The sequence below is a fragment of the Centruroides vittatus genome, unplaced genomic scaffold (assembly GCF_030686945.1).
Source record: "Centruroides vittatus isolate TY-2023 unplaced genomic scaffold, ASM3068694v2 scaffold_2802, whole genome shotgun sequence".
In the NCBI taxonomy this organism is placed as follows: Eukaryota; Metazoa; Arthropoda; class Arachnida; order Scorpiones; family Buthidae; genus Centruroides; species Centruroides vittatus.
The window spans coordinates 1425067-1447721 of NW_027122693.1; the positions used below are offsets into that span (position 1 = coordinate 1425067).

Below are 22655 nucleotides of genomic sequence, written 5' to 3' on the forward strand. Positions count from 1 at the left end.
AAGCAATTAATTTTCTACTATTATAAAGTCACGTTTAGTAGAAAAGGTAACAACCATTCACCCGCTGCTAACTCTAACATTAAAAAGATCACACGTAAGCCGACTTTATTGTGCAAAGAACTTCAAGAAAACCTAATTAAAGCATCTGACATAAAGGGAATTTTATACATTATAAAATTGTCCTGGGAATATATTATATAATAATTATCTTGTTATTCAATTTTCCTTTCTACTATTCGTTATAATTCGAATTTATTGTAGACCTATAGAAAAGCTTTAAAGCTAGATTTTTTTTAGATTTATTATAGACTTAAAAACACATCTTTCCACAGGATTTCTTCTTTTTCTACTTCATTGTTTCACATTTTATTTTAACGCACGATTGTCTACACCTTTCCACTCCATATGAGTTCTTATTTTTCTTTCCTTCTTTGATTTTTTTCTATAACACACATATATATATATATATATATATTTCTAAATCATCATTTCTAAGATTTTTCTTTATTTATTCTGATTGATTTTTAGCAATTTATTATATATATATATCCTTCCTTTTTTTCCTTTATCTATAGGAAGAAGCTCCTCCTTTTGCTTCCATTTTATACATGGAAACATAAGGGAAGGGATATGTAATGAAGTAGATTTTTCCTTTGTTTCAATCCTGTAGATGCAGGCAAAGGGGGGAAGGATATATACATATATAGAAGTAGATCTTTCCTTTGCTTCTATCCTATAGATGGAAGCATAAGAGGATATATAAGGAAGTAGATTAGCAAGCAAAGGAAGGTTCTCTACATTCATATCCTTATATAAATTGAAAAAAAAAATATATATATATATATTATATTTAACCATTTTATAGAAAATATGGAAATATATATATATATATATATCTTTTTACTCATTTATAGCTGTCATTTTATGTAACTGCATGTTTGTACCTTCTTACCTTAAATTTTCATACAGAATAGAGGAGTATTATTTAATATTTATTATATTTATTCAATATACTTATTTAATAAAATATATACAGTAAAAACTGCTTAGGCGATCACCTGCATTCGACGGGCATCTGTCAAAACGGACAAAAATTTCTGGCACGGAATAGTTTATGCATAGAGTCTTCGTATAAGTTACCCGTATTAAACGACCACCCGTGTAACGCGACCGCGGGCATCGATTTTTGGTCCGGAAGAACATACAAAAACTGTAATGAGGACCACTTCCACTAAACTGTCGTTCGAACCCATCTCAACAACGTACTTATTTTACCGTAAACGTACTTAGGGGTATCAAATATTGTATACGTGATACAATTAATCGGCTGATCTCATCGTTTAAAGAAATTTATTTTATTTTTTTGAACCTCGTGTACAGTACGTGTGCAATAAATACTTTCTGTGACTGTAAAAATAAGTTCTTATAAAATCACCACGACTTCTGTTAATCGAGTTATCGGATAAGAATAAAATACAGTACAATAGACCCCCCTATAACACGGTAGATACGTTCCGTGTTATACGAGTCACTTAAATACATGAGCCAATCACAGCCCCGGCACACGGTGATTGGCTCATGTATTAAGTGACTCGTACAGCACGGATTCATATAACACGGAACTTATCTACCGTGTTATAGGGGTCTACTGTACCAATATAGTTCTATCGTTGAAAAAATTCGCTTATTTTTGCTCACCTGCAGTTTTACTTAGTACTGTATATATGGATTTTAGCCATATCTGTGCAAAAGATACGTGTGAAATACGATATTACAGCAGCACCTGTATCGGACGACCACCTGTCTAAAAGACCACTTTTTGAAGGAACCGTGGGTGGTCGCCGTAGACAGGTTTTACTGTATTTATAAACTTATATAAAGATATATGAAAATAGTGAAGAAAGTTACTGAAAATCAAGCAGAATAAATGGAGAAAAATCTTAAAAATAAACACATTATATATATATAGGCGTATATATTTAATTAGCCTTATATGAATTTAAAAAGTATGTATATTTTCTTCTGATAATATAATTTATTATGTACTTTAATTCTTCTTACAATAAATACTAATTTACTGAAATCAAGCTTTAGAAGCAATCATCTCATCTTATATTATCTATATTCTTACAATAAGTTTTATTTTATTTACAATTTTAAAAAAAATTCTTTTCTTAGCAATTTAGTATACATATTTTTCTCGCTTTAAATATAATTATGGGCTAATTAGCGTATATTTCCATCTGTCTATTTGAATATTTCTGTTGAAAACTTGTAGATTCTCTTACTTCATTGTTTTCTTTTTGTTTTTCCCAAGTTTTAATCATTGCTTTTTTACGTTTTTTCTGCTTCTTATTATTATTTTCCTTCTTTTAATTAATTGAAAAAAAGGACTTATCAAAATTTTCATTACTTTTTATTTCCCCCCCCTCTTTCTTTCTATACGAGTTTTCGCATTAATCTTTCAGTTTTCATTACCTTTTTGTTTCTTGTTTACTTCTTAACATGCAAATTTAGATACTTATTAAAGCTTATACACACAAATAAACATACCTAACGAAACACATAAATACACCAGAACACCTATACAGAGACACCAAAGCACTTAAAACATACACCTCACAGTCTAAAACTTTTAAAATTTGACATAAATACTTCTATATGGGTCATGATTCTATTGTATTTTGGAGATTTTCAGTGGAAAGTTACGCCAATTTTCCCCTAGCGTCTGAATTTTGAAGTAAAATTCGATTTTTAAAATTCGAAAACTCGTACTCAGGACAAGTGTTAAGATTCAGAACACTCGTAAAAATTGATAAATATCCAAAAAAGATTCTATATTAGAATTGATATTTTCGATGCTACATTACAATATTTTATAAAAATTTATTTATTATACACTTTGTTTTCTCACTTTAATCAGATTTAAGCTCGGGAGTACTGATAAAATCAACACGTAAACAACTTCGTAAATCAATATTACAATAATATTTTGCTTGTTTATGCAGATTTTAATGTGCTAAATGTTAGAAAAGTGTTGAAATTTTCGTGTACATGCGTAATTTTATTGGTTTAATGCGATGTTTTACGCATATCTTCATTAATGTAAGTCCTTTCTTTATGAGCGATCGCATACTTTGGAAATTGTTTTAATACTTTTATGACGTACAGATGGCTTGTCCCTTGGCTATTATCCTTCAGTGTAATTCTGACATCGCGTAGGAAATGAGATTTTTCGGTTTTTCCCCCTCTTCCCCCTATTTTTTCCAACCTACAAACATAATTAACCTTCATTCGCAGGTAAGAACAGTTAAATGACGACGTCACCTTTTGGGAAATAAATATTTATTGGGCAACGTTTACAACCATTGTAATTAAATAAATTCTTATTTTCTGTATGCAGAAATTCCTAATTGACCTGCTAAAATTTCATTTAATTTAGTTTATTATTATTATTATATTTTTTTAAATAAATAACATTACAACGGATATCATTTATAGTTTTTGCAACTATAAACACGCTGTATAATTAATTTTAATTAATTTTTGTGAACGTAATTTAGTTTTTTCGTTTGTATTTAATGTTTTTTGGGCTTTAAATGCATTCATTTTAATTAATTTGGCATGAAATTTATCAATTTTTTAACTGTTTTTTTTTTTTTTTTGCTTTTCTTACAGAAGATTTAATTTTAATGAATTTGGCGTGAAACGTCATTAATTTTTTTAAAATTGTAATCGTGTTTTTAATTGTGAATTTTTTGCTTTTTATTCACTTCTAAATCCTTTAAATTTTTAATTTTAATTAATTTGTCGTCGTCGTTACAATTTTTATTATTGTAAACTTAACGAAAATTTACTTCTTCTTGTTGTTTTAAATATGTTTTTAAGCTCGATTTTTAATTAAAATTAAATAAAAATGTTGCCTTTCATTTATCAATTTGAATCAATTTAAAAGGAATAATTTTAATTTAATTTAATTTTTATTTTTCCTTCTAAATTATCCTTGAAAATTAAATCTGATTAAGAAGTCTTACAATGAAGATTAATTTCCTTTAATTATTGTAAAATCGCCAAAGATTGTAATATCTGATGATTATTGTTCGAGTTAAAAGTAATTATTTTAAATTAATTACAATTAAAAATTATTCACGTTTGTGATTTTTATTAAGTTTTAATTTAGGAAATTGTTTTCCAGTTTGAACTTTTCTCGTGTTTACCTGAAATATTTAAATCTGAATTTTAATTAATGTTTAATTAAAGATTTAAGCAATTGTGTTGATTTTTTCATGAAATTTTTTAATCAGAAAAGATTATTTTAATGCTTAATTATGTTTATAATGAATTTAAAACCATTATGAAATTTATAATCAGATGTATTTCGCTGTGGTTCCGGGTTCGAGTCAGGCATATTTCTCGTGGATTTCATTTAATAAAGTTAGTTTGTTCATCTAAAAATAGTTGTAAATTAATTTAATCTTTGTATTCATCGAAAATACAGACAATCCTCGATATAACGTCCCCTTAAACAGCGCGAAAAATACACTTTCCATCTTTGTAGACCTCAATGCAACCCACAGTGGTTAGTGGATGAAAACAGAACACTGTCGTGGGTTCGACCCGACTGCAGGCTGGTCATGTGGGGTTTTCCGGGTTTTCTTCACGTGCTTAACACCTAAACAGGGGCTAGATTCTCGTAGAAATACTTTCCGGGAGGAACCCTTGGCTAACTGTCTATGTGTTGTTCTGCCTTACCCCACTAATTCTTCATACCTTTATGGATTTAGTTTTGGATCCAGTTCAGATCCTTATATTTGTTTTATCATGGATAGTATTGGTCAGTGTGATTCCTCATATCTCGCTCGTGTTAAATGGCATCATCGAAGATCAAGTACCCCATAATGGGGCATATTAGGCCATCAATCCATGTTTATGGCTTAATGGTCTTGAGTTAACTAATCCATAAATCAATTCTCATACGCTTCACGTGTATATATATGAATTACCTTCTTTCGTAATTTTTTTACTTCTATTTAGCACCGCCATTTGCTCGCCTATGAAATTGTCGCTAAATCGAGTGTAGCGCTAAACCGAAGTTTTTCAAAACAATAAGAATTATATATAGTGTAAAAATATCACTTGGCATTCACAGATGCCAAAGAAATCCCTACATAACATCTATCGGAGAGATTAGGGATTTACGAGAGTAGCGCTATATCGAGGTTTGGCTTTATTTTTGTAGCTACATTTTAAATTTTTGTAAACGAAGATCCGAAAAGAAATCGTTTGTATAATTGTGTAGATTCTAACCCCTTTAGTAAATTAAAAGATGGGGGTTCAGATCCCATTAGAATGCTCTCGTTAAGTACACAATTATTACGTATTCTAATGGGAAATTTAATGTAGGAAACAGTTAAATTGATCAACTATTAGATAAATTAACTATTCGAAGAGTTAAGAATTTCATTAGAAAGCAGATTTTAATCTAATTTAAATGACTCGATATTTTATTAAGAAGCTTTGGTTCGGATCTTAATTCAGAAAGATGTTGTTTCTTTTCTCTTTAAATCTGTCATTTCTCCTCATTTATTTTATATTTTTTAAATTATTTAATTGTGAAAATGACTTATCATTTATTAAATATGTCTTTAAAATTATTGTGAGAAATTATTAAGAAAAATAATGCATAACAAAGGGGGGGCCCAAACCATTATTCGGGTAAACCGCTTGTTTCGAGAGAAATTTTGCGACTTTACCGCAAATAAATAATGCCAGCGAGACAGCGGATAACCGAATTTTTGGCTCTCCCTTCACATTTCTCTTATTAAATTTTTCAGTAGGAAGTAATTAATAACAATTAAGAAAAATTTAAATTGTTAATTAATTTTCTCTGTTCTAAAAATTGATTTGATTTCAATTAATTCCTATTTATTTAAAAGTTAATTAATATAATAAATATAATTATCAATAGAAAAATCATTTAACATTATTACATTTTAATTATTTGTTGTGAGGTTTTGTTTTTTTTCTTTTTTAAATTCGAATTTACACCTTACAGCGGGCAGAAGATCACTTTTATATTTATTAATCATTTAAATTTTAATTATTAATTATAATTAAGTACCGTAATAAAATTAAAAGCGTATATTACATTATTTAAAGTTAATTATAATTTAAGTTATAAATTAATATAAGGTTTATAGCAAGCAACTTTTCATGGCATCGTCATCATCATCATCATCATCATCATTAAAAAACACGTCCGATTACTCGAAAAAATGGTAAATTAAAATGAATTTTAATGCAAAATTGTATTAAAATAATAAGTTTAAAATGAAAATTCATTCATTAAACGTAAAATTTACGACGTTGAACTTTTATGACCCATTAATGTAATGCACCTAACACACATTGATTTGTTGCACTAAACCGAAATTGGTTTTCAATTATGAAACACATAAAGTGAGAAAACTTTATGAATAATAGTATAAATCAAACTAAATAATATAAAAAAATTATGTATATAAGTTATATTATTAAAATATTTTAAGTGTGTAACGTTAAAACTCTGTTACAAACTGTATTGGCATTCAGGAGGATACCGTATAAAATGCAGTGAAATCATGTACATGTACGTGTACGAGTACATGGAATAAGGAAACGTAACACATGCCAAAGGGGTACCACCTTAGATATCGTAATATGTATATCAATCGAAATCGTGGCATCGATATTTCACGTAAGCCAATATAAACGTATATATTGAACATCGAAGAGGAAGTAGAAATAATTTAATAAATGTTTAATATTTAAGATATATGTTTCCAATATTTTCTTGAAATTATGTGTCATATCGTATGATGTATTTTCCTGTATTTCAAGCGGTTATATTTAGATGAAATATGAAATCCCTTCTGTATATTTAGTGAAAAAAAAGAAGCGTAGAGAAGGAAGAATTTAAAGGCTAAAAGTCACTGAAGATATTATTATTTTAAAATTAAAACTATGTAAACATCAAAGGAAATTACTAAAGTATGTACTAAGATAAACATCACACGTGTACTGTACATGTATTTTTAAACAAGGCAAGTTAAACAATTAGTTGCTTTAAGAATATTAAATAAGATTTTCGGTAAGATCTGAAGGACAAAAATTCTTTTAATGGTTAATTTATTATTGTTTAAATAATTTGATTATCATAAAATGTCAAAATACACTGGAAACAGTAACAGAAGCGAAGTTTTATAACAATACAATTGTCCCTTGTTACATCGCTTCTCGTTATAACGCTGATTCGGATATATCGCATGAGATACAAATTCATGAGCGATATCCAATGATGAATATCGCTCATTTGGTTTGTGTCAACTACATGCTCGATATAAAGGGGGTTACTGTATATCTATATACTGAATAATCATTAAAACATAGCGCATAGTGCGTAACACAGGCGTAAGATAACTCTATGCATAATCGAATTGGATTGGTGGTAACACATGCCAAAGGGTGCCACCTCAGAGATGACATTCTATGAGAAATTTGCCTCTATATAGATGTATTTACAATCTTATAGCATCAACCATCACGTGATAGGGCTTTCCGTGATTAAAAAAGAATATAAGAGGCCTCTCAAGCTCATTTAGGGAGCGTTTAAGAGTCTCGAAATCACTTGGTCCTGTACTAATCTTTCACTTGTAATCTATATCACGTGATATTTATGACGTTACATAAGCATATATAAAAAAGGACCTTGCAAGTCTGCGGATAACCAAAGAATTTTATCCTTTAACACATGAAATCTTATGTAAAGTATGACTTATGTTTACTTATGTTTCTTGCTGTTTCGTGTCTTCATACGCAAATGTAGACTCGTAAAATATGGCTTACCATAGTTATGAGTTGGTTTACAGAAAAGTTTCCGTCAGTGGCCGTTATTCAGAGGTTTTGGCCGTATTTGGACGTAGATTATTTCATTGTCTTTCAGAGAGGATGAGCCTCACATTCTCTATTTTTTCTCATTCGCGTCGTGTTTTATCCACTTTCATCCACTATTTTTTTATATAAACTTGTTTTTTTCTTGTTTGGAATTACATTCTCTATATTTTATCTTTATTTTTATATGTATAATTTGATTTTTAATACACAAAACATCCACCCCTGTCTATTCACACACAGTTCAGTCCCGGAATCGATGTAAATGCTAAATATTAGATAAATTCTGTAATAATTACTGCATTGTGATTGAATTCTTGAAGTTTCTTCGTATGTTTTACGTGTTTGAGCTTGGTTTCTTTTGCAGTTTAATGGGTATTCTCAAGTCTAAATGCTAGTATATTAAAGTCTTGCGAAGTGTAATGCTTTAAAACACAACATAATTCCTATGTAACAACCCACATCTCCATTAACAATATGGAAATTCATTCCTACTTTTAACAATGAATGTATGCTACAATTTCAGAAGATGATAATCAGTATAATTGTTCCATTCATCTGCCATATACCCACAGGTTTATGCATTAAAACAAAAGATTTCAGTACATAAATATGCATATTTTACCTATATCTGTCAGCATACGAATTCTTAAGTTAACAGTTGTACAGGGTTGCCTGAAAGTATAAATCACTTCTAATTAAGCCAGTGATTTAACAGCAATAACATCTGTTCCCAATAGTAGTTGGTCGCGGGTTCGCACCTCACCAACGAGCTAGTCACGTGAATTTTTCTGGGGTTTGTTCACGTGTCTAACACCTAAATAGGGAGAGGTGCTCCACTCTATTTAGAGTGGAGGAGGGAGAGGGAGGCGCACCACTCTATTTAGAGTGGGGCGCCTCCCCCTATTTTTGGGCTACCATATATTATTTCAAATCTGTTATATTTACTAATAATTATAGATGTAAAATAATCAACTTTCTCATAATTGCATTTTATCCACGTATTCGTGTCGAGTTTACAAGTAAATTTTTCGTATTAAGGAGAATATTTTACGTTTTATCGAAGATAAAATAATATCAAAATTTAGTTTAAATTTTACTAGGTAAAATTTAATTAGAGACATATTAATTAATTAAAATTTCAAACGGAAATTTATTTTTCAAACGTTAAAATTAATTAAATCTAAATATTTTCTTTCGTCGTTAATTTTCATTAATGATCAATTTATTTAAATATTTATCTTTGTGATATGGGAAATTGGTTTAAAGACAATTTTTGCTTAAAATATTTAAAATTTAAACATTTTAATACTCATTAAATCGTTTTATTTAATAGATTTGAATAGATATTAAGAAAAACTAGAAAAATAATTGATTACAGAAAAGTTTTTGATTGATGCAATTAATGGAATAAATTAGTACAACAGAGGAGGTACTGTACCTCCCAGAAGCTATGACACATAAATAAACCCCAGAAAACTTCACGTGGCCAGCCTGTTGATCGGGTTCGAACCCGCGACCTACTACTTTTGATTGATTTTATACATTCAGCCATTTGTGGGCAACTTTCTTTGATATTGAACCGATAGTAAACTTTAAATTTTCTCTTATTCTTGACTATTTATCCAAATGATATTGGTGCTCTTAGAGAAAGGGAGTGAATAGAGTTATTTTGTTCAATTTCCAGGCAAAGAGAGTCTGAAATTTAGTCTTTTGTAGTAAAATACACTATACGAAAGGGTTTCTTCCGATAACTTTACGTTTGCTTTATGATTTAATTATGTTTTTATGGCTTTAGGAGAAGAGTGAGCCCATAAAGAATTTGCGACTGGATGATCCCTATCTCACTTCTCTATTTCTAAGCAGAACCACGTTAAGAATATCTTGCTCTTCTTAAAAATTCAAACTATTTCTGCAATTTTCCTAAAGTAGTTATAATTATACTTTATACTTTAAGTTGTATAAAAGCATCTGTAGTTTATACTAACCACAGACCCCACCAGTGGCCGAGTGGATAAAACCATTGAACAGTGGTAGTTAGTCGTGGGTTTGCGCCTTGCCACATGGAGTTTCTCGGGTTTTCTTTGCATTTTTAACACTAAGAAGGGGCCAGTTACCTATAAAAGTTCACCCGGGTGGCATTCCCCCTCGACAGATCGCCATAACCAAACCAATTAGCCATAGCATATAGCACAGATGCTGCCAATACTAAACACACCACAGTATGGTTACTGTGGTATCTGTATATAAATTTTATGAGTATTAACACGTTTGTATACTTTATTTCGAGTTTATCTTACTTAAATATTTTAAAAATCACGTGAAATAGTTTTATTAGCTTTCATATTCCCGTGGTTTTGTGCAATACACTCGCTATAGTGTTACGTACGAGTGTGGTTCTTATGTATTCAGATAAGCAGAGAATTTATGTTTGAATCTGTAACAGGTTTCTCCCCAAGCGGCTTTCACTAACAAACTTATGATACATATTTTACCATTCGTCCATATAATCCCAGTGTAGTTAGAATGCATCAAATATTGAACACCTAACCTATTATTATATTCGTTTCTGCGTATAATATCGATTTAGTTTCATTACGATACAAATATATTCTCGAATGTATTGTTATTTTTGGCCTGAGTATACTTGTGAAAATAAATAAATAATTTAAAAATAATCGCGAATTTTTACTGTAAACAATTAAATTTATCTTCCTTTTCAATTAAATAATTCAAGTCGATAAAAGGGTAAACACTATGTAAAAAATTAAATCGATTCTAAGAGAAGCTTTATATTTAGAAAAAAATCATTTATAGTTTCGATAATTGATTAATCCTAAGGCCCACTAGTAAGTAGATAAACACCACTGAAAACTGGTGTCTGGCCAGTGTGTCGGCCACTTGGAGTTTACCGGGTTTTCTTCACGTGTGTAACACCTAAACAGGGGTCATTTTCTCATAGAAAGTCCTTCTGGTTGGTATTTCAGATGTCCAAAATTGAGCATCATCCATCAGTGGCCGACTGGGTAAAACTAGTGAATAATGGTCGTGGGTTCGTGTCTCACCAACGTGTTTTTCCGGTTTTATTCACGTGTGTAACCTAAATAGGGGCCAGTTTCTCATATAAAGACCCGAGTTGTATCCCTCTTGGCGATCTTCCAAGTGGTGTCCATTCCATCAATCCAATCCAAAACTGTACGATTCATACAGCTTTTATCATACAATTATAGGTATTTTAAGATAATTTATTAAAGTAATTGTTTAAAATATTTATTAATATATTAACAAATAATCCTTTTTTATAAATTATACAAAAAACAATAATTTAATTTAATTTAATTTAAAAAATAGTAATCATTTTAAATTGGAGAACTGCTTTCTGGAGAAAAATACATTAGTAATAAGTATAATCTAACAGATTGCTGTTGTTGCTCTTGTTTATGAGATTGATAATCAAGTTAGTGAGCAATAAATCCCAATCTCATAAGACTGTAGTTTTGAAATCTTTAAGATTTATCGGAGGAAGCTGGAGGTTGTCACTCCCAAAACATTCTCTTGCAAAGTGGAGTTGGAAATAAAGAGTGAAGATTTAAGTGTCCTCCGCTTGAAACAAATTGTATTCCGTGCGGCCATGCATTATTTTTCACGAGTATGAAATCTGTAATGGCATTCTAAGAAAGTTAAGCGCAAGGTTCACTATAGTGCTGAGAATTTTCATACTTCTACTAACAATACGTAACTGTGAAGGCTCTGAATTGACACTAGAGGAACTCTGGATAAACAAAATAATTTCGCCATGTATCAAATTATTAGTATTAGTAGTGGGTTCGCTCCTCAACAACGACTTGCCAGTTTTCCGGGTTTTTCACCCGTAAATTGATTCCAATTTCCCGTAAAATTCCACCCGGAAGGCTCCTTACCCCTTGGAAGATCGCCTGTGTTGCATTGCTTAATTCCACCAATCCAATCCAACTTTAAATCGAATGGTTCCTCTTAGGCTTGCACGTGAAGTAACGTAAATCAATATCAGTTCGGTTAATTATAAGCCGCTATCCTAACTTTTCTAGTACATAATTTCTCTTGAAATCATTGGTCCTATCACTGTCAAAACGAAGACATTCGATAGCCACAGGAACAATGATTTCAATAGTTGCCTCGCAGTCATCTCGTTATGATGACGTGCTGTTAATGCTAGATAACAGTTATCAAGAGTAATTGTGACTTTTGGACATGCCTTTATTAGTTGCCGATTTAGTTTCCAGTTTCTCGAAATTATTTCCAAAGACATCAAAGCACAAAGTGAAGTGCAATTAGAGCTTTCAAAACGCTTCTCGGGATTGGTCTGTTAACAATTAGCTGTGTTAACAAAGTCACGTTGAGACGGATCACAAAGATTTTGGAATAAAAAATTAAGGTTTACCAAATTCTTGGGGGTTTAAATCACATTATTTCCGGTTTATAATGAAAATAAATTACCTTAAATATTAAGAAACATACGAGAGAAGTGTCTCACTCGAAATCCAAATTTGCAATGTGATCAATTAAACAGTAATTTCATAAGTACAGCAAAACCTGTCTACAACGGACAAAATTTTTCGGAACGGAGCGATTTTCTATGTTTTAAAAAAACCTCTTTAAGACGGAAACTTAATAAACCGGAAAAAATATTTGGTATTTCGCGATTCCGGTTTACTGTATTAGAAATAATAATCTGAAGTTATTAAATAAATATACGAATTAATCGATGGAAGCGAATTAATTAAAGAAAATGACCGAAAAATAACTTTTGGAAGCGAAAGATGGTATCGTCTTAATATTGTAATTGAGCATCCTCTTGACAATACCGTAATTTGAAACAGTAAATTGCCAGAGGCGAATTACTCCATTTCCATTGGACTGAATTGAAAACATAGCCCAAGGTTTGTGAAAATGCCTGTCTAGGTTTTGAAATCAAGTCTAAAGAGACCATCTTAAAAGCCCTAGGAAGTGCTTCACTGACATCTTATTATGATGTTTATGAAAGAGATATGGGAGTAAGAGATGGGCTGAGAAATTCCATTCTGTTCGATTTAATGGAAGATTCGAATGTTGCATCTTAGATTATTAAATTTTCTTTTTCAGATTAAAGGAATATTGATCGAAAATTTCGTATTTTGATTTTTATTTATACATTTGAAATTTTAATTCAGTCGTCCACTCCCCCCTCTTCCGTTCAATTTATGTAATGAGTAGTTAAGTATTTTCTTCTATATTTTCTACCTTTTTTCCTCTGTTGAAATCTGAAATATAAATTTCCATTTATCTTTCGTGTATGAGGTTAAATAATTTGGTTTCTGTACGATAAGGCCGCGCGACACGTGGACCATTTGCTACAGTGTGAGGAACTTCGTCCATCAGTGGTCGAGTAGATGAAACCACCGAACGTTTCCTAGCCAATGATTGGCCACGTGCAGTTTTCCGGATTTACTTCACATCGTAACACTTAAATGGGGGTCAGCTTCTTACGGAAAGTCCTCCCTTGACAGATCGTCCACGCCTTGCCGTATTCCAACAAATCAAACCGGATCTTTAGTTGATACAGCCCACTAGTGAACGAGTGGTTAAAAGCCATTGAACACAGGTTACGGGTTCGCACCTGACCAACATGGCCAGCCATTTTTTGACAGGCTACCTAAGTTACAGTAACTTGAACTTCGAGCCCACCAGTGGCCAAGCGGTCTTTGTTCCCTGAACACTGGGAATTCGGTCGTGGGTTCGCGCCTCGCTCGGACGGGCTGGCCACGTGGTGTTTTTCTGGTTTTCCCCATCTAAATAGGAGCCAGTTTCCCTTAAAAAAAACCTCCCAGAAGGCAGACAGACGATTGGCTGTAGCAGACAGGGTTCACTCCCATTTTTTTCTTCAGCCAATCGCCCTCGAGTTAGTTACATGTTTCAACCAATCGCTCGTAAGTATATTCAACTTAGTTTTGCTTTCATATTTCGCAGAGGACTGCCAAGTTTCATATTCATTTTTTTTATTTCAAACCTATTTTTAATTTTAAAAATAATTAATTTAAAAAATTATTTTAATAAATAAAGAAATAATTCAAATATTTATAGTTTTTTATTTGCTTAACAATATTTTAAATTATTAAAATGTATAAAATTTATTAAAGTAAAATTTTCATTGTAAATATTTTTTTATGAAATTCTAGCTTAAATGATAAAATTTAATTCAGATTTTTACATTAATTTGCATTAAAATTTTCTCATTTAACTGAAATGAAAATTAAATAAATATTATTGAAGTTTTTAATGACTAATTTAAGCTTTTTTCTTCTTTAAAATTTTAATATACAGAAGTCGAACCCCCCAACAACGGCCGAAATGGCCGTTGTTGGGAGGTTCGACTGTATTAAAATATTAATTTAGTTTTGTATTAATTTATAATTTATACGTAGCTTTACGTAATGAAGTAGGAAATATTTAATATTTAATTCGTTATGTTTATTTACTATTTAATTATTCATTTAAAGAATCAATATTTATGATATTATAATAAAAATCAGTATAAATTATGCCTGATTAAATACCTTGAGAGTTAAAGCCGTAGCATAATGAACTACAGTGAAACCTGTGTAAACCGGAATCGCACGGTATTTTTTCTGGTTGGGCAGGTTTTATTCAGGTTCCGTTTGTACAAGTTTTACTGTATTGTGAATGCTCTCTATATGATTTAGCGTCACTATTTAGCCCCTAAAATTATTACTAAATTGAGTATGGCGCTAAACTGAAGTATCTTAATAGGTGTCTAAACTCGAGTGTGTGTGTTTGAAAGACGTATGGTATAGTAATAAAGTTCTCTATTTTAATATTTATGAGGGACGATTCATTGGCGCTTTACGAGGGTGTCTCTATATCGACGTTTCACTGTTTATATCATAAAAATTACTGTTAGAAACAACTAATTTCTGAATTAATCTCTACTAAATCTTTCGTATCTTCGTATATTTTAATCACGACAATGGAAGAATTTTTTACTTATTTTTGTCATACTGTTCCCTCCTTTACAGTCCGACAAACTTAACGTTTACCGAACTTATTTACAACTTAATCATTTAAATTAACCATTAACTGTTCAACATTCAGTTATGTACACGTTTTGGTAAATAATACCTTGTTTAATTCAGTTGTACTGAAGGAACAGGGACAAATTCAATAGCGAATTTAAGACGTTGGAGACTCTTCTCAATGCTCAATAATGGGTCTTTATAAAAAGTAAATAATGTGTTTTTTCTTCTAAAAATTGTAAACTTTCTCTTAACTTTATAAGAAGACATAAAATATGTAAATAAGCCTCAACTCTTGGGGTTCCTCCTCAATTTCGCTTGTAAATTCTATAAATCCTTCAACTGATTATAAATATATTTATAGTATTATTTTATTTATAAAATAATTACAAAGCACTGCAAACAGAAATTCCTCCATTTAACGATTAGAAAAAAAGATAAATCTTTAATTTTTTAGATAAACATTTATAATCTCCCTACAATTTAGTAACGTGTATGCTGTAGTATTTTGAAATTTTACAAATAAATTATTAAAATTATTAACTAAAATATTTTAAAATAAAATTTATGTATGTAAGAATTCGTGAGCTGGTGTAATCTACATAAAAACTCTTCTGGCTCACTTAGAAAATCAACTTGAACACACTTGGGAGATGATGATGATGTGGAACCCATCGATCTGTAAAGGATCATGTTTACATGTTTGTTGCAAGTTCTTCTTCACGCTTCGAAAATTTCCAGATAAACAACAAGTTTCTCACAATCTTCTTCCAATAATATTCATTGGAATTTCTTCCAAAAACTAAATTTATTTGATCTTTTTCGCCCCCTTCTCTTCGTATCTTCATCGAAAATATATCTGTTCTGATGTAAATTCTTCGATGTGTTAAAGGGTGCTCTTTCTGAGTGAATTATTTATAAGCCCCTTTGGGAATGATTCTGAAATCTCTTGTGAATCATTTGGAATCATTTACTTTTATATCATTCTAGTATTAAATATTTATAAAAGTTTATACAAATCTATATATTAAGTTATTTTAATATACAGTGAAACCTGCGTAAGCCGGAATCGCACGCTACCGAATATTATCGATACTTTCCGATTTGGCAGGTATCCGTTGTAAACAGGTTTTTATGTATATTCATCTTATGCACTTTATTATTAATTTTAGATATGTACTTTTTATATTTTATCCTGTTACGTATGTGTTTTTTATGCGTGTATCTCGTACGTTACGCTGCTTCGTCGCATCGTTGAAAACGGGTTTTAAATAACGATTATTTCATTTTTATAGGTGCAGGTAAAGTTTAGAATCATTTTTATTGGTGTATATAAAGGAAATTCAATTAATACTGTTATTTTTACTAAGTATAGTTGTTGAAACATCGCCGTTTTGGCGACGTTACTTGAGTCGATGTATCATTAATCTAAGGAAGATTTATTACGCTTCTTGTAATTTATATTTATATTTGAACAGTTCTGTAACAAAAATAATTATATTTTTGTTTTACAACTATGTTTTAATCAATGTTTAAACAATTTCATACGCGAAGTACGCGTTACGACGCGCAGCAGCGCGCAACGTCACTGTTAAAACAATTTAATTTTGAAGCATTAGACACAGGAAATAAGGAATTATCCTAAAATTTTACCTTATAAGCATATCATACTTTCAATTTAATGTTTAAATCTCCAGAAATTCCAGAGCTGTCCGTATGCCTGTACTTTATTCTAATCATTCAAAATTATTCTTAACATATAGATATATAATTAAAAAATATCCATTATTATAGAATAGCAATCTATAATGAGTAATAAGTACATAAATCAAAGGTGTTTGTAATCGTAAATAATCATATTCACGATAATGAATAATCGCCGACAAATAAATGACATCATTAATAAAGTGAGTCCATTCCTGGCAACAGAAACCTCTTCCTACTCTTCCAAGATTTCTATTAAAAGATATCGAACATTTCACTTGATAGATGAATAGAAATCGTGCAGCGATAATGGAAAGAACATGTTATGTAAGTGAATATTCTTCTTTAATGTATCTTAATTGAGCATAAAATTTATAACCGCTTCGACGGTTATGCTCTTAGACAGAATGCTGAGCTTTTTTTTTTTTTCTTTTGCTGTATTACCTAACCTAACCTAAATTGCAGTGTCTTATGTCGCAGTACGGGAGGGTGGCAATATGAAAACAGAGTATTTCTTTTCCCCGAAATTGCTGTTTTCTTAAGATATTTGATACAACTTGATTGAAATCGGTTATATTGAAAGCGGGTTCTACTTATTTTACATTATATGCACACTCATCTGCTAAATCATGGTCAGATTTTATGGCACAACTTGCGAAAAATGAGATCGTAATGCTTTAAAATGGCTCTGAAAAAAATCCTATTGTTTTGTTTGTATCTTTACCGATCTGTACACGTGACCCCGCATTGATCCAGAACGTTTTGGTTTCGGGTTGAATAATTCACAAAGGAGGAAGCTTTGTAATCATTTGCCATCTGAAATGGCGTATGCCCTTGTATAGAACGCTTATTATGCAATCTAAGAATACCCACAGAAAGTTGTATATTTTATAAGGGGGGAAAAGGAAGGGGGAGAAGTTTTGCTCAATAGAAAACGCGCGGTTTGCTAAGAAAACAAATGCCCCAGAAGGGAATCGATATTTAATTTTTAAGTCGAATCAGACGTTACAAATCGATTTCTTAATCGAATCGATTTCTGAATCGATATTTTTTTGGGGGAGAAATAAAGAAAGATTTTGTGTTTTTTTTTATTTTTATTTTATAAAAGGTGTGTAAATAAACTCTAAAATTTACCTCCGAGGTTGTTAAAGTAGTCTTTTATCGCTCTGGGGATTCGGAATCGAATCCCAGTGAAATCCAGGAATATTTCGGGGGGATTCTGTCCCAGGTGTTACCCCCTATTCCTGATCGGCAAGATCACATGTGGGCCTGCTCAACTCACAGATATGATTGTAAAGGCCTTTTTCGTGCCTTTAGGACGAAAGAGACAAGTCTCTGGCTATAGCTCTGGGGATCTGAGATCGAATCCTAGTGAACCCCGGGGATCTGTTGGGCCTTATCTTTGACCGGAAAGTCTCCATGTGGGCCTGTCGAACATATGATTTAAAAAGGCCCTCTTGACGCCTACAGACAAAATGAAAAAAATTTTAAAATTGCTTTTAACTGATTGTATACCGACTTATAGCCTGATTTTTATTATTTTTCTGCATTATTTTTTTTTAAATTTTAAGCATTACAATAATACTTTTATTTACTTTTAAGTATTTTATGTTAAATAATAGGATAAAATACTTAAAGTAAAGAAAAATATTATTGGTAGATGTAAATATAAATCCACCTTTTTCTCCCCTCCAACCAATCAGCGTTAAGTTAAACTCTATTACCAACCAATCTTTGTAGCTTAATGTTTTGAATCATTTATCTAACGTATTTAGCAGTGGACTAGTTATTAATTTAAATTACTTTATTTTTGGTTTCTGTAAGTATTAAAATAACTTTTTAATATTAGTTAATTTTTAAATTAATATATAAAATCTGTAATGAAATAAAGCACCGTTGTAGAAATTTAGATATGAATGTAAATAATATAATACCGATCATAATTATGGGTTTGGATCGATAAATAAATTAATTATAAAAAACTTCTACTTAGATAATTAGAATTAGAAATATAATTAAATTAAAATCATCATTAATAATTAGAAAATAAGCGATAAGATAAACAGAAACAGATTTTTTCAAGCTGTATCTTTATTTCACTGGCTGTTTTATAACGCAGGAAAAGTAAGGCGATCGGTGAAAAAATTACCCCCGAAAATATATTTTTACATTTTTGGAGTCGAGACCTCTTAAAACATTGAGAAATGCAAAAAAGTTGGGAGTTTTAAAATACGTACGGATGCTAGTATGTGAAGGGCACGATTTTATTCTCCTACTTTAAAGCTTAATAACTCGCGTGCCTTCTGTCAAAAATCTCTAAAATTTCACAAGAAGGTTCGTGTATTAGGGGAAAACGTTTCTAGAAATTTTCAGGAAAATCGGACCACTGGTTTGGGAGATATGGCCCCAATCCCTTAATATATCCGAACCAATCTTAAGTATTAAATATGATAGGGCCATCATTAAGGATGAAAACAAAATAAAGAATGCCGGAAAAGTCCAGCTACAGTGTTGTCAGATCTTTTAAATGTTAATTATTTATTGACGAAATTTATTATATTGATTTGAAATTCAAACTGTTATCCCGATTCCAAGGTGTAGACGATGTTTTATCCTCTTGATATTGAATATCTGAAGAAATAGTATATATCATTCCTAATCAATATTGAAGTAATATTCGTTATAGCTTAATATCTGTCGCGTGATATTATTTTTAGTAACCATTCCATCATAAAACTCTGAAAAACTTTCAAAGTATTTTCTTTATCACTGAGTGATGATTCATGTCACATACTTTACATATTTATCTGTTAGTACCCTACTTTACTACTTTTAACACACCTTAATCAAGTCTAGAGAAGTTTGAAATGATGTCAAATAAGTTTTTGTGACGTGATTTTTATGAAAATTCATGCGTAGCGTACAGTTGACTCTCGATATAGTGAATTTTCGATACTCTTTATGTGCACAGTATAAGTTAGCTCAGAGTTATGAACGTTTAGCATACCCTCGATATAGTGAATTCTTTTGATAGTTTACTATATCGAGAATCCACTATGTGTGGAACGATACTGTAATATCTTCATTATCTATTTTCAAAGAATTAATTGAGGAATTACTAAGTTTATGTCACAAAATTTCGCATTATATTGGACACGTTTGTAACGCAGGCAGGCAGACAGACAGACAGATACATAGAAAAAACTAAAGAGATTTATCACATTTAAATTGAGAAAAATCGATTTTTAATTCGAACTTACTCCAATCTATTAATTAGTGGGGTCAATATTTAACTAGTGATTCAATTAAAGAATCTGAATTTTGACCAGATGACTCCTATTTAATATTCAGTGTGACGAGTGAGTTCTGTGTGTTTGCTCGAAGATATTAAATTAACAAAGATGTATATCAGAAATTCAATATCTGGGATTGCAAAGGGGAAGGTTTATCTTGATGTCATTAAGTAGAGTGCAAATAAAAGCATGGGAATTTTATTTATAATTATTAATTTTGATAGAGATTTATTCGTCATCATAATTACAAAGACGACGTTGAACAGAAAGGAATATTATTAATATTACCTTAAGCAAATCTCTAACTTCTATCGATCTGTACAGTTGAAATTTGTAGTTTCGTGTATACTTAGTAAGCTTATAGATTTGGTTACACAAGAAAAATATATGATTTAATTAATTAAACATTTAGGGAGAATTTATTTATTTAGATTTTTCTTACATTTCAGATGTATTTACATTGACTTAAATGTTGGGAATAATAAACAGGAACGTTTCAATTATAACGTCCTGGGAGATTAAATATTCGCATGGATATATTTAGAATTTTATTATTTGTAGTATTTTATTAATTACAATTTTAATAGGAATTTAATTTAATATATAAATCAGTTGAGATGGGCCTTGCCAGTATGCATTTATAAATGTATTCGAATTTAGTTTTTCATGTGTAATTTTGATGATAACATATAGTTTAGTGTACAGTATGTATCAGTTTTTACCGGGCCGGCTACAGGTTTTGGGGGCCTCGAAAAAAGTTATTGGTGGGGCCTCCAAATATTTTCCAAATCGAATTTTTTTTGTCAGGTTTTCTTAGAAATTTGAAAGTGTGGGGCCCTTCTGAGAGAGGATCCTCGATCTGAGGCCCGAAAAATCGATGTTTGAGCCTGCCCTGAGTTTACAGTTTACATATACATATATATATATATATATTTATATGTAAACTGTAAACTCAGGGCAGGCTCAAACATCGATTATATATATATATATATTCATTTAGTTTCTGAGTATTTATTTTTCTGTATTTGTAATTGTTTTGGTGTTTGCATTCTTATATAATATATATTATACAAACAGAAAGGAACAAATAACTACACAGAAATACACAGACAAATACCTAATATCCGTACAATCACAAACACAAAAAATTAAACACTCAGAAACTTGAGCACATAAATATATTCATGTTCATGTGCGTATATTTGTTTACACATTTCAGCTTATGTGTGTGCATGTACTGTACTTATCGTGTGGTTATTTGCTTATTTGTCTTTGTGTTTATACATAAACACAAAGAGAAATAAGCAAATACTCACAGGGACGGTTAATACACATTAAGAAATTTAAAATTTTATGTAATTATCATAATATAATCTTAAAAATAATATAATTTACCGCTTTAATTCACTTATAAATCGACTGTAAAATTTCTAGAAGTCGAATTATATAAGTTAAGTTATTTTGTTCGCCTATAAATTGACTGGGTATCTTTAAAAAGTTTCTTTTCTTGTCGATCAGGAAATAGGTTTAACCTCCCCCACTTCGACCCCTTGACACCCTTTACAAGAAATATTGCTATTGGTCAATAGGGCTAGACGATTGATACCGCTTGATGGCTTTCCCTTTTCTTTGATGTAACCAAGCGAAGATAATAGGGTACTGCTCTTTATTGAAGTAATCACGTGGACGGGATAAGCCAACAGGATATAGTATTGTATAATAAAAAAGTTAAGAGAATTTGAGATCTGTTGTACTGTAAGAGAGTACAGAAAGTAGAGCTTAGCATTGTACGCATGGTCATAAAAACCAGAATTATAAAAGTCGTATGTATGAAATCCATTATAGAAGAGGCATTAGTGATGATGCCTCTTCTAAATTTTAGGAGTTTTAATTGAGTATTCCTTATTTATTCAACATTTTAAAAATATATTTGCTTAAGATTTTTACTACGTATTTGTAAATCTGCAAAGAAGAAGCACACATACACACGTGTGTTTGTGTGTTTGGTGCATGTGTGTATATACATAGAAATAGCACCAAAGCAGTACCTCTACCCCTAATTAATAAGGGATGGGAGTCTAATATACGAGAAAGGGTCTAGAAGAGCCGCAGTTTGGCCACCGTGTCCAATAACACACAGGAAGAACTAGAAGAAATCGTGTGGGGAAACAGATGATCTATGGTCAGAATTGTACTGTAGACTTCACTATTGAATCAAAATTTTGGTTAGAGGACCATAATTCTTACGCGCATCTCTGCACTTAAAGATGGTAAAAAATACTGCACTTAAATACAGAAAATTTATACTAGTCGTAAAGTGAGTACATATCGTATAAATTACGTTTAAATAATTGAAAATATCGAATTGTTGTAAATTATCTGCTTATAACGATTATAGAATATTTAAGTATATTCTTTTAACAGATCTTTTAAAAGGTCATCTTATCGCTTCTCTATAACACGACACGTGCTACTTAGCATCATATTTCTCTCTAGTGAAGATAAGATGTAATTAAGTTTTCACACGTTAAAAATTCAAGAATAAAAATAATTTCCAGAATTTCTTTCCTCTAATCTTTTTCTTATCGTAGCAGCTTTGATAATTATTATTATTAGTATTATCTAAATACAAATTTCACTTCAATTTACATTGGCGTTGACATTCTAGAATTTCTGATGT

At 30.8% G+C, this 22655-nt stretch overlaps 1 protein-coding gene across 4 annotated transcripts in view; it reads left to right on the forward strand.

The window, feature by feature from the left end:
• The window catches only part of LOC136987867 (complexin-like), a 226363-nt gene that overhangs the window by 101353 nt on the left and 102355 nt on the right, over positions 1 to 22655 (forward strand). The window contains exon 1 of one of the 4 annotated variants that reach the window (XM_067285620.1): positions 16991 to 17009. The exons of the other annotated variants lie outside the window; for them this stretch is intronic. The gene's annotated coding sequence lies outside the window, so the exon portion shown is untranslated. Of the gene's footprint in view, positions 1 to 16990; positions 17010 to 22655 lie in introns of those variants that run through there. 4 annotated transcript variants of the gene reach the window in all.